General features: G+C 34.2%; 1 protein-coding gene across 1 annotated transcript in view; it reads left to right on the top strand.

The window, feature by feature from the left end:
* The first annotated feature begins 401 nt into the window (after positions 1–401).
* LOC138699775 (uncharacterized) overlaps positions 402–11,918 on the top strand; it is a 68,265-nt gene continuing 56,748 nt past the window's right edge. The window contains exon 1 of the mRNA XM_069825903.1: positions 402–483. The gene's annotated coding sequence lies outside the window, so the exon portion shown is untranslated. The remainder of the gene's footprint in view (positions 484–11,918) is intronic.

The raw sequence follows: 11,918 nt of genomic DNA, 5'->3' as shown, positions 1-11,918 counted from the left end.
AAAAAATTTTGCAAAAATGCTGCTCTATACATCCTAGTTACAGTAGTTTCTGAAAAATAGCTGAAGGAAGCCCACGAATGAAGGTAGGTTCTAAAAAATGTAACCCAGCCCTTAATGTTTCGCAGTATGAAGTCCCAGGTGCGCAACATCGGGAGGAAAAAGCAAAGCAGATCGAATTCCTCTCCTCGAGGTACGGACAAAACAAGTCAATAAAATTGAGAGAGATACGTGTCTGATGGGCGATAAACTTATTTATTTAGAAAGCAGCCCTTGTTAAATCCACGCATCTAGGGGTCCGTACTTCGCACCCCGGTGATGCGCCAATTTCACCGATGACGGGCCGCGATAGAGAGACTGGCTGGACAATGAGGTTACGCGCGCCGGTATATAAAGCGCGCGGGGCCGACAGGCGAGAGTTTCATTCTGTGTTGTGCTAGTGATAGGACCACTGCTTGTTTGGAGAAAGAAGAGAAAGTTACGCAGGTAGGCACTCTCACGTTCTGGGTTCAAGTCCCGACGCAGCGATTTCACTCCCGTTAAACGAGATCTAGTTGCGCAGGGAATCGCTTTTCGGACTGGGGGACTTTCGGCGCCCAATCGACGTGTTGCATCGCACAGTTTCGGCTAGGATGGAAAGTGAGAGCTAAGCTGAAGTAATGGAAGCATTTCATATATTTATTTTACAAAGAAATATTTAGTTCTCGAAGACATATCACATCTCTCGGCTTCTCACAAATACAAAGTTATATTTGACTTCATTCTCGTGGAAACTTGCTAAATATTCACAAAAATTTTGAACACGTGATCACGAGGTGGCGCAGTAATTTCAAAACTAAATGTCATTAAATCGATGTATGATGAAGATAATGATAACAACGATGATTATAATATCTTCAGACGATAAAAAATTAACACTGACTTAGCATTCGTAGATATTTGACGCAACTGGCAGTTGTTTGATAGATATTGGAATCGTTGGTTATTTGGCGAGACTGGTGACAAATTATGCAGTTATTTTAGATCTCACTATCATTAACTCGGTGTTAATAATTTTTCGTAGACTTTTGCTAAGGTACAAAATTATTGTTGGCGTAGTGTTCTCAAGCGATGGATGCATAATACAGGGATTTTAAGATTTCAAAATTTTCTTTCGCTAATTAGTAACAATGTAATGCATCATTTTAGAACTTAGTATTTCATTAAATACTAGTATATATGAATTTCCTTTATTTAAGAAAAAAAAATACAAAATTATTGCTGAGTTAGTTTTCGAGTGTATTCAATATGTATGGCAGAGATTTTCGAGATATTGAAATACTTCGTTATTTAGTTACATTTTTAACAAAGTGATGCAGTGATTTGAGAACTTATTTGTAATCAGTCCAATGCAGACGCAATTTTCCTTTTACTTCTGAAGATAATAAATAACAATTGACTCAAGTGAGGAGGTACACCATTGGCCTGCAAACATTTAGTGAAATTATTTTTTTTATATATCTCAGCTACTATAAAAGCTAAATGAACAAACCTTTCATGCTTAATATACATACATTACACTTTATGAAACACTATTCAGAATATTAAAATAGCTAATAATTACCTGCAAAAATATCAAATTTTCATAATTTTTTACAACCTTAAAGCATTTACATAATAAAATCTACAATTCATTAATTGTTTACAGAAATATTCTAAAGACCTACATCAACAATATAATCTATAATATAATAATAAATTTAGCTTCCCTTATGAAAAGGTTGCCAGACCTATTCCTACAGGAAATATTTTTCTCTTAATAAAAAATTTTAGAAAATTTAATATTGAAGGTAACGATTAAGAAAAACAATATTTATCGAAGTAAGAGGTAAAAGATCCTGGACTATGTTGTTGATATAGGTTTTAAAACATTCCAGTAAAAGAATCATGCAGCTATTTAATTAATTGTATATTTTATTATGTAGATGCTTTACGGTTGTAAAAATAAATTATTCAGATTTGATATTATTTTTACAGGTAGTTATTAGCTATTTTAATATTCCGAATAGTGTTTTATAAACTGTAATGTAGGTATATTACTCATGACAAGTTTTGTTCATTTAGCTTTTATAGTATCTGAAATATAAACAAATTTATTTCACTAATTTTTTGCACGCCAATGGTGTACCTCCTCCCATAATTGGAGAATACAGGATACGTACTGTATAGAATTTACGCATATTGAAATTCTCTGTTGTTTCTTTAGATTGGTAACATGTGATTCAGTTATTTCAAAACTTCTTATTTTAATAGAATTAATTTATACAGAGTGATTCACGAGGATTTACTGCCACTTACGCAGCTTATTTCGGAAGACATTCTGAGCAATAAATGTCATCTAAACATGTCTCTTAATCTCAATATTTTCAGAGTTACACTAATTTGGAGTTGTTTGTGAAATATCATTATTCTTCGCTTTTAAGGGTAAAATAATATTACAGATAAAGAATGAGCTATTCAGGAGTATCATTTATTTAATTAGCTAGCATTCTGAAGCTAAAAATTTGTTGTGAATCCCATAGTTGCTTCGTACAGATCTTTTTTTTTTTCGATTTTTAACTACAAAATTACATTTTCCTTACGCATTTGTCACAATTGTTACAAATCACGCCACTCTTGTAAATTCTTCAAGACTCTACATTAGAATGCATAATTAAACTTGAGAAATCAAGTTCATAAAGTCGCATGATTTGTGTGATAAGTGCGTGAGAATAATGTAATTTTTAGTTAAAAATTGAAAAACAAAATCTGTACAAAGTAATTAAGAACACATTTTTAGCTTCAGAACACTAGCCAATTAAAGAAATGATACTTCTGAATAGTTAATTCTCTATTTGTAATATTCTTTCACCCTTAAAACTAAAGAAAAAAGGTATTTTACTAACAGCTTCAAATTAGTGTAACTCTGAAAATATTGAGATTAGGACACATGCTTATACGACATTTTTTGCTCAAAATGTCTTCGGAAATAAGCTCCGTAAGTGGCGGTAAATTCTCGTGAATCACCCTGTATACGTCATTAACGTAGTTTTGTGCTCAAAATAATTTCCGTATTCCAAATTTACTTATTAGAATGTACATTTTAAACACTATCTAACAATATAAAACAAGCTATGCAGGAGTAATCAGACTGTGAAAATGTTTTATTTTTGTACTGTGACAATATAGTGACATTTAAGTCGAAAATAATTCTTAGAATGAAAGACATTACTTTCTAACTGTATCACAGTCTACTATATACAGTCACGAAGCTTGAGTTTTAAAGGTGCTAGAAACAATAGACTGTGACGGTACTATTTTGCATTGCCTGTAATGAGGCGATATTAGCGATTCTAGTGGTGAGCAACTATCCAATGTTTGCATATTTACTACATATTGAGCTTCGCAACTGTATACACTAGACTGTGACTGTATCTTGAACAACAGTCAGAAAATGCAACATATTTATTTTAATAAAAACTTAAGTAAATAACAACCATTTTATATGAAATTATTGTCTTAATAATTCACTTCTGTGAATATTTTAGGTTTCCAACCCATTAAATACATAATTAAACACTCTACAATTTATAGAATTTCTTTTATTATGTTAAAAACAATAAAAAAACGGAATCAGAAAGAATTTCAGTTATTATAATTTGTAGCTGCTGTAGTAAATTCTGCATAAGAATGATAATAATAACTGGTTTTCACGCCTACAGCTATTACACAAATGGCAATCAGATCAAGGTTCAATGCTTCATAATTGAATTTCTACTACATTACCCATAAATTATAATTGCTGACATTAAATAACGTTCTGCCTGCTCACTAATGATCTGTCACAATACGAGAAACTTATTTGTACTTCAGTGAAAGTGCGGATTTACTACAGCAAAAACGATCAAAGTTAGCGAGTTGCTAAATGTACAGTGGAACAGGTCAGCGGTGTAGTGATGAAGTTAAGTACACTAAAACAATTCTGATTTCAGTAAAATAGATTTTTAACAATGACGATTACATATTCACAGAGAAGAAATCGACTTCAATACAGCAGCAGAAGTAACCTGCCATCACAATCTCAGTTACTTACTTACTTATTTACTTACTGGCTTTTAAGGAACCCGGAGGTTCATTGCCGCCCTCACACAAGCCCGCCATTGGTCCCTATCCTGAGCAAGATTAATCCAGTCTGTATCATCGTATTCTACCTCCCTCAAATCCATTTTAATATTATCCTTCCATCTATGTCTCGGCCTCCCCAAAGGTCTTTCTCCCTCCAGCCTCCCAACTAACACTCTATATGCATTTCTGGTTTCTTCCATACGTGCTACATGCCCTGCCCATCTCAAACGTCTGGAATTCCATTTCGTACAATATTTTCGTCACGAGATATAATCATATACTTTGTCTTTTCGGGATTTACTTCCAAACCTATCTCTTTACCTATCTCAAGTAAAATTCCCGTGTTTTCCCTAATCGCTTGTGGATTTTCTCCTAACATATTCATGTCATCCGCATAGACAAGTAGCTGATGTAACCCGTTCAATTCCAAACCCTCTCTGTTATCCTAGGCTTTCCTAATGGCATAATCTAGAGCAAAGTTAAAAAGTAAAGGTGATAGTGCATCTACTTGCTTTAGCCCACAGTGAATTGGAAACGCGTCTGACAGAAACTGACCTATACGAACTCTGCTATACGTTTCACTGAGACACATTTTAATTAATCGAACTAGTTTCTTGGGAATACCAAATTCAATAAGAATATCATATAAAACTTCTCTCTTAACCGAGTCATATGCCTTTTTGAAATCTATGAATAACTGATGCACTGTACCCTTATACTCCCATTTTGTCTCCATTATCTATCGAATACAAAATATCTGATTAATAGTTGATCTATTAGTACGCCTAAAACCACACTGATGATCCCCAATAATTTCACCTACATATGGAGTTAATCTCAGTTACACAAACAACAAATTTAGTTTATAGTATAACTAACCAAGACTTCCCAAAATTATTCAGAATTGACAATCATTTCTAAAGATGAAGAAACTGTAAAGCAGAATTCCATACCCATAATAAGTGACATAATAATTAGGCTACCTGAAGTATTTACATGCAAGCCAAATTTCAATCAAACGTAAAATTACGTCTACGAACTATATAGAGCTCGAAGATATTCCATAAAAATCTATATTATATAATTTATGGATAATTTATTCTTTTAATTCCCAAACTAAGAGTTTCACATTCTTCTGCCGTTTCCACGCATTCCGCGTGGTTGTCACACAACCTCTCTCGCCTTTCGATAGAGGGCAATACTTGCGGTCTTTTAATATGCTACTTAACCAAGGTATTTGACTTAACTGTCAGATGGATAAACGACATTTCGAGTGCTATTCATAGACATTTCGCAGCACGCGCTACGAGCGTACTAAGCTAGCCCCGGCTATCCACTGGTTACTTGTACAGAATTCAAATCATATCCTATCGCTAACACTGGTTTATGAATACGAAAAACGCTGATCATACACTGGAAACCCGCGCTAAAAATGTCTATGAATACAGCCCTTTAAGTTTAACGATTTTAGTGTTATAGAGTTTGTAGGAAGCGAACTTTAGCTCTTTTATTATTTTTAACGTAATAAATTAACTTACAGAAGAAATAAGTGAAGTCAAAATTCAGCATTGGCTAATATGCCTTTATGCCTGCAAATTATTTTATGGGAATCAAATTACGGCATGATAAAAGTTACTTTAACAGCAAATATTTTTAATTTCAAAATAAATAAAAAAAATTTAAACACGTGTAGAATAACATAAATAAAAATGTAGGTAAAGGTTGGTAATATTGTGATGGTTCTTTTTGAGAATTCATTACAATTTTACTGAGCGAGAGAAGGACGGGTTTTGTGTACAACCTTGTCCATGAATATTCCCTTAATACGTTGACGCAAAAAACCGATCTTCGTCTCGCTCAGTAAAGTAACTCAGTAACTTCTCAAAAAGAACTATCACAATTTTACTCATATCACAATATTACCAACCTTTATCCTATTCGATAAAGTCCGAAAATAAATATTTTTACGTACTTTCGTAAAAAAAATCATACAAAACTAACATATTTCTCCTTCAAGGCAATGCAAGGCCAAATTAAATTGATTTGTTTCATATTTTCTGTGAGAAATTTGAATATCGATATACATTTTGAAGCTTCAATGGCAACTTCAGTCACAACAGAAGAAACGGGCTAAAGAGATTTCACAGTTCAACATCACGTCATCGAGGCGGTTATAAGACCACTACATTTACAAGACATGTTTTGTCTAATAACTGAATTACACCGTATAAATCATGAGTATGCCACAATTACTTTCGATGCTATAGTATTGATATGAGTACATAACCAGTTTCAGTTTCAAATCCACTTTTCATTGCATCATTACGCCGTAGGCAACTGTTGCAATAACTATACTTAGGACTGACATCTAGTGCTGAATCCAGTAACTGTTGAACAGGAACAATGCTATCGGCAGATTTTAGGTAGGCGATCCCTTACCGGAAAAAAAAATCCTTCGGCGCGTTCGCATTTTTTGTAACATCGCGCACTTGTCCGCTTTTTCCGAATGTTGTAATTTATCGGTAGAGCGCATTATTTCATTGAATAGTTCTGTAACTTGATAAAATGAATATTTCTATAACTTAAATAACCTGTGAGGAACATACCTAGTTGATTTGATATCTTTCCAATCTCATCCCTCATGTTCTTCTTGCATATTACATTTCTATAATTCTAATTTTATAAACTGGAACAACAAAATACCTTCACGTCATCAATTTCATTTATTCCTTCAATATTACCGCGATTGGAGGCCTTGCAATGGATATAACTTTCATGACATTTTTATTTCGATCTGGCCCGTACGGAAATCCGTTTAGAATTCTCTGGCCAAAATTCAGGACGGAATCTGGTCACGCGGATAGAGTCGATACGCCCAAGTGGGCGATGCTCCATTTCAAATAATGCAAAGGGTAAAAATCCGAATGCCGCGAATGAATCTATTCCCGTAAGTGAGCGCCTACCTTCAAGAAACAAAGCGAACCTGATTTGCGGTGAAACATTTAATCCACAGCCTACTGTAATTACATACACCACAGTTCATTTCACATATCACGCCAGTTTTGTGCAAATGGACATTCATACATTCTTAAAATACCAAACTCTAATCTTGAACAAAATACATCCTTCAAATTCGACGAGTTTTGATTGGCATGTTCTTTTATAATTTATGTTCATTCACGCCACAACAATTCATATAAACAGATGGAAACAACTCACATTTTGAACCTAGTCCACAAGCGAGATACGGCTGCTACAGTTAACAAAGATGAATACACTTTAAGTATTTTATGTGGTAGTCTTACCTTTTCGGCACGAATCCCTGCATAGCACTGCGTATGTTTCATGCATGGAGTGCGACCACGTGCTAGAATCCGACAGCTTCTCACGACGACCAAGGCCTGCGAACAATTATTTGCTCTATTGTTACACAAGGCTGAAGACCGAAGGAAACATCTCGCATGACAGTGGCATAGAGAGATCATGCAGTGCTCAGTATCGACATACCTGCCGTGACCTACTAAATAATATTGTTGCAATACTTTCTGTATTGCACGTGCGGCTAGCTAACATGCCTGTCAACAAAGCTTCTGAGATTTATTACGAAGTGTACTGTACACGGTCGCTGAAATGGTTTGAGTTTGGAAGTTTCACTGTCTTCACTATCATCAACATCTTCATAGCAATAATCACTAATATCACTACCTTCTGACGACTGAAATCGTTACTCGGAATTCTGTTTAGTTTTTTTTATTACTATTTATTCATGTGGGCGGCCGGGTAGCTCAGTTGGTAGAGCAGCTGGCTACGGACTGGAAGGTCCGGGGAACGGCCCCGAGGTTCCTATAAAAGTGAGTACCGGGTCTTTCCCGGGGGTAAAAGGCGGCCAGAGCGTGGTGCCGACCACACCAACTCATTCTAGTGCCGAGGTCATGGAAAGCATGGGGCTCTACCTCCATGTCCCCCAAGTGCCTTCATGGCATGTTACGGGGATACCTTTTTTTTACCTTTTTATTTATTAATGTATTTTGCGTGATGGATATACTGTGCTTTGCCAAGGGCATGCCATTTCATTATCAGCTGTAAAGTAAAAAAAAACTGATTAAAGTAATATTGTAGTTTTCATCTGTGAATTATGTTAATGCACAGTTTTGTATGAGGCAGAATCATCATTGTTTAGGCTGGTGTAGATATATAGGGTGATTCACGAGGATTTACCGTACCTTTAGGAGCTTATTTCCGAAGACATTCTGAGCAAAAAATGTCATATAGACATGTGTTCTAAACTCAATATTTCAAGAGTTAACACTAATTTGTAGTAGATTGTGAAATACCATTATTCTTGAGTTTTAAGGGTAAAAGAAGATTACAGATAAAGAATGAACTATTCAGGAGTATCATTAATCAGCTAATATTCTGAAGCTAAAAATGTACTGTGAATCCCATAGTTGTTTCATACAGATTTTTTTTTTTTCGATTTTTAACTACAAAATTACATTTTCTTACGCATTTATCACAAAAATTGTTACAAATCACGACATTCTTGTAAATTCTTTAAGACTGTACAATAGGATGCATAATTAAACTGTAAAGAATCAAATTCCAGAAGTCGTATGATTTGTAACAATTTTTGTGATAAGTGCATAAGAATGATGTAATTTTTAGTTAGAAATTGAAAAACGAAATCTGTATAAACCAATTAACAACACATTTTTAGCTTCAGAACACTAGTCAATTAAGGAAATGATATTTCTAAACAGTTCATTCTACATTCGTAATATTCTTATAACCTTAAAACTAAACAAAAAAAGGTATTTTACTAACAACTTCAAGTTATTGTAACTCTAAAAATATTGAGATTACGACAAATGTTTAAACGACATTTTTTGCTCAGAATGTCTTCGGAAACAAGCTCTGTAAGTGACGGTAAATCCTACTGAATCACCCTGTATATGGATACGCTAATTTGTAATTCAGTTCCTGTAGCATAAAACGAAAGCAAAACAATTTAAATGGATTTGAAAACGAAAACTAAGAAGGAATCATGACTGAAACAGCAAAAAGTCACAATACAACTGGGAATAATTTTTAATTCCTGAAATGCAATATTCTTCTCGTTACTTTAGGTGAAAGAATGGCAGCTGTCATACTTGAGTAAAACAAGAGATTGTTAATAGGATAGAATGTTTTTGCCGCGCCTCTTTAAACCAAGAAATACGATCCCTCTGGGCAAGTGAACGCCAAGTTGCATGGCGAGTTTACTCTCGGCCAAGACACTCCCTCCGCGAGAGAACAGGCACATCCTCAACGAAATAAACTCTGTTTACTTTGTTCAGGATAGTCTAGGACAGACCTGGACAAGGTTTGAGCTCTCTGAGCCAGCTCACAGCTCATGAGCGGGATGCAGGTATTAGCTGCGCTCTGTATAAGGGTGGACTGGAAGAAGGGGTGATCTCGTACAAAATGTACACAAGGTGTTCATGAAATGAATTCCCGTTCAGTGTTTACAAAACTATCTTGGACTATTATTAATTAATAAAGAAATATTTATTTTATAGAAATAATAGAAATTTTATAGCTCCTTAAATGTTTAATATCATTTTGTTATATTTTTATTTATCAGTACATTAAAACGAGGTTTTATGCTGTTGGCAGCTGAAAGGAACAGTAGCCTACTGGTCGTAATGAAACATCAGTTAGATATTCGATGCCTGCCTTTATTAAAGTTTATTATAGAAAACAGTTGCTCACAAATATAAATGTTGAGCCAAACATAGCAATAATTTTCACAGTCAGCCTGAAGAGAGATATTTATAAATTGTTGAAGATTAATAAATTCTAACGTACCATACCTCATTTAATAATGAACCTTTTATTGCGATCTTCACCAACAAAACCATCGTATCTCTATGTGTGGACTAGTTATGACGCATTGTATTATGTTTTCCTCTTTCTTTCAAACTCTTGTGGCAGATAAGTATTGACTCCAGCTGCTGTGAAACAATAAGCATTCTCCTATGCAATATTGAAAGAATTTGCCTGATGATCACTTTTCCGCCTTTTAGATTCCTCCATTATGTAGCCGTAGATAGGCAAAGTGAAGTAGCTACTGATAAACACACTACACCAGATAGCTGCGTGGACTACCTACCTATAGCAGGCATACGTCATTCCGACGTAACTTTCCGGCGAGCTGTTTGGACGGCTCTCCCGCTCCGAAGGAGCGGCCGCGCTCGAGGAGCGCCGTTTGTGCAGGCCTGGTCTAGGACTTACCGCGGCGCATATGATGGATAAGACACAGGAGTAGCGACGGAAAGGGCCAAAGAGTCCAGTCATTCGTTATATTAATGGTATTGTATTGTATTTATTTACAGTCCATGGTATTCATACATCGCTTCACAGCTAGAATATGGAACATGTCAAAAAAGTATTATAAAGTCTTAATTATAGTCACATTCTAGTTGAAATATATACAGAAGAGTTTTACAATATAATTTACTAGTACAACATAAAGGTTTAGTATCAATACTTAATAAATAAATACAAATAAAATGAAATTTTGGTTTTTAACATTTTTCGGTAATGATATTATTATTTTATTTCTTCTTTTAGCCCTATCTTCAGGAAAAAATAAAAATATAATTTGTAGTAATTCTTAATGGAAAAAAATGTTATCAATGATTTTTTTTTGTCAACTACTCAGTGGAATTTTAAATTTATGTAGCCGATTATGTACATAAAGGTATGTTACATAGGCTATACCCTATTTTTTCTACATTTGTATATTTTTTAACTTCTGAGAAAAGTGCACACAAAACTGAGGAATTTAACTTTGTAAGATACGGAAGCTTTGACACCTTTTTCTGCACGTCCTTATTTTTTGTAACATTTGTGTACTTCCTTCAGAAAGTATTGTACCCAAAAGACTGAAACTAATATACAATATGAATATGATGGCATTTTACACAGTAGGCTAAAAAAATTATGATTTTTTCCATCTTCATCAGAAATATAAAAAAAAGTGATTTGTAGTGATTCTTAATGCAAAAAAATGTTATCAATGGTTTTTTTTTTCCAATCGCTCGGTGGAATTTCAAACTTATTTAGCTGGTTCCCTACATAAAGGTATGCTACATATGCCCTATTTTTCTACATTTTTATCTTTTATAACTTCTGAGAAAAAAGTACCCAAAATTAAGGGATTTAACATTGTAAGATATGGAAGTACAGACTCCCCTTAATACAACACAGAAATGTTCATGAAGCGTTGTTGAATGTCATAAATTCACCTACAGAATAGAAGGTGTGAAAAATAGGTACTTCTTTAATTTGGCCCTAAATAATCTCAATTCCGCCTTAAATAATCTTATTTGGCTCTAAATAATCTTAAATTTGATGTGTACAATTGCAGAACCCATTATGAGGTTATATGTATGTGTATGGAGGAGACAGAAGAAAATCCTGCATTTACACAATGGGGGAGATCCTGATGGTTATCAGAACAGACCGGGCACAATTTGAAGAAAATTTTATCAAAATATGAAATTTATTTTTCAAATATATGAAAATACTAAATAAATATTTCAATGCTAAAATATAATTTGAAGCAGGCTTACATCATTATTTACTAAATAAGTCTTCACATATTAACAGATTGTCTATATTTAATATGACACTAAATAAAATACAAGAAGTCTCCATAATAATTAAACAGTTCGTCCGCAACATAAAAATCCTCAGCTGAATGAAAGGACTACATAACTCAATTTTTACACTGA

This window comes from Periplaneta americana, chromosome 5 (assembly GCF_040183065.1).
Source record: "Periplaneta americana isolate PAMFEO1 chromosome 5, P.americana_PAMFEO1_priV1, whole genome shotgun sequence".
NCBI lineage: Eukaryota > Metazoa > Arthropoda > Insecta > Blattodea > Blattidae > Periplaneta > Periplaneta americana.
Note: the sequence above shows the minus strand (reverse complement) of the source record. Positions and strands in the feature narration are given on the sequence as shown.